This window comes from Dipodomys merriami, unplaced genomic scaffold (assembly GCF_024711535.1).
Source record: "Dipodomys merriami isolate MVZ:Mamm:240054 unplaced genomic scaffold, mDipMer1.0.p SCAF_1146, whole genome shotgun sequence".
Classification (NCBI taxonomy): domain Eukaryota; kingdom Metazoa; phylum Chordata; class Mammalia; order Rodentia; family Heteromyidae; genus Dipodomys; species Dipodomys merriami.
Genome location: NW_027202434.1, coordinates 77,537 through 79,959, shown reverse-complemented (window position 1 = coordinate 79,959; position 2,423 = coordinate 77,537).

The following is a 2,423-nucleotide window of genomic DNA, read 5'->3' as shown; positions in this document are numbered from 1 at the left end:
AGTTTCAGATGGTGAGCCAGCAGTGTCCAGGCAGGTGTAGTTTGAATACCCTTCTCACTGCTGAGAATCTCATGTTACAGGCAAGTTTCCTATAAGGGTTGAAGGGAACAGTTGCTTCTTCTGCATTGGCAAGTCTGATAGGAGAAGGGGCTTGTGTCTCCTGAAGTATCTTGGTGTCCTCAGGCCCCTGAAGGAGTCTAGTTATTGCAAAAGAACAGAGGTCATTTATGATTAAATTGATGATTTCAGATAGTCACTAGGCCTCAGATGTAATGTAGGTCAGTAACATATGTAACAAGAATTCATGTAGTTAAATGAAACTGAGTTATATCCACTTGTGAATTAGAAGTAAAATTAGAAGTAGATTAGAAGATATCCATGAGAGAAATCAGTGGGGCTGTTGTATCAAGAAAGTAAGAACAGACCATATTTTGAATTTGTTTAGTGAGCACTTCTTGACTTTCCAACCTTTCCCTGTGAAATTGCATTAACTCTCACATATAATAAGAATTTCTCAATGACAAAACTCTATAAGACGCATCCCATGTTTGTGGTTAAGAAATAAATGCTTTGGGGGCCAGGCACTAACAGCTCAATCCTATAATCTTAACTATTCAGAAGTCTGCAAACTGAAGATTGAAGTTCAAATCCAGTCCAGACAAAAATCTCCCTTTAGTTCTCCAAAACCATGGAAATGAAGCTTTACCTCAAGTTATAGAGTACCTGCCTTAACAGAAAAAGCTAAAACACAGTGTCTAGGCCTTGAGTTCATATTCTCATAGTGGAACAAATAAAAAGTAGAAAAGAAAGATGGAATAATAATGGAGGTTCCTATTTTCATAACTTGCCAGGACCACATGGAATTAATAATCCTTTTAAGTGAAAAGAAGGCCCAGTTGAAGCAAATGAGTAAACAGTTAAAAAAGGCCAGCAGCAAGACAAGAGACTTCAAGAGGGATGACAAGCTTAGCAACAAAATCAAGAGCATTCATCTTCAAGAAAACACACCTCTGTAATCCCATATACACCTTTGATTATTCTCATCGCTATGACCATCCTCTAACGTTGGCTACACTTATCCACTAGAGTCACCGAACACAGCGTATCCTTTGTGACATTTCATGGATAAAGTTGCTTGTCCTCATTGTCATCAGACATGGACTATGCCTCTCAGTGGACAGGTAGATAAGGAAAATATGATAGCTATATGCATATAGATATACATGTATGCATATACATTCATATATATATGCATATATATACATACATACGTACACACGTACATGCACAACAGAATTTTATTTATCCATTCAAAAGAATGATAATGAATCATTTGCAAAGAAAGGAAATAAATTGGGGAAAATCATGCTACATGAAGTAAGGGAAGAAAGCCAAACCCAGAGAGACAAATGAGATATGTTTTCTGTTATATAGGAAGTTAAGCGTAATATAGATCAATACAATATGCACACTTTGTGGTGGAATGCAACTATACACCTAGGTATGAACTGAAATATGGTTAGTTCAGAGAATAATTCAAATAATGTAATTCCTTAGAATAGCTAACTCACATTCCAATAAAATAAACACTATGAATCAAGTACTAAGAGGTACGGATGGAGTCAAGGTGGGAAGAAATAGATAAATGAAGCAATAAAGTGGAGTGAAATGCAGTGCTCTAACTTAATGCATATCCTACCAAATGAAGAAACTTGAGGAAAAGGTGGGAGTGAGAGTGCTGGGGAAAATTATGAAAGAGGTGAGATTGTACTCATGTACTCATAATGAATGTCAACTCCTGTGTACAAGTTGAAATCAAAATGAAATTTAAAAATCCAATACTCAGTATGCTCATGAAAGTATTTCAGTGATGATGATTCTCTGAATAACTAACAAACAATAAAGAGTTCAAGCAAATGAGGAGCAGAAAGGGAAATGATGTTCGGCTGGAGAAGAAGTTTAAGAAAAGAGGGGGCAGATTAATGAAAAGAGGAAGGGATGGCAAATATAATCATTATATTAATGATATCAATGTAGAAATGGAACCATGTAACTTGGAAGATGGGTAGTTTGGGGAAAGACGGGTAGATTCAGGGAACACTAATCAAGATGCATTGTACTTATAAACAAACTCATTGAATTGAAACCACTTTGCACAATGATAAATACAAATGAGTTAAAAAGACAAAAAATAAATTTGTGCTTCATTTTTTGTAGCACAAGTAGTAAATCGTAAGTTATAATTTGGATAAAAAGTAAAGTTAAATTAGCTACATGACAAAATAAGAAACGAAATGTCCTGTGGGTAACATTGTCTTTGGAAATATCCGTGCCTCATAATATACTTTTCAAAATATCAATATTCTGATTATTTTGATTTTTTTGAAAATAAAGTGATCGGTGAACTTTCAGACACTATTATC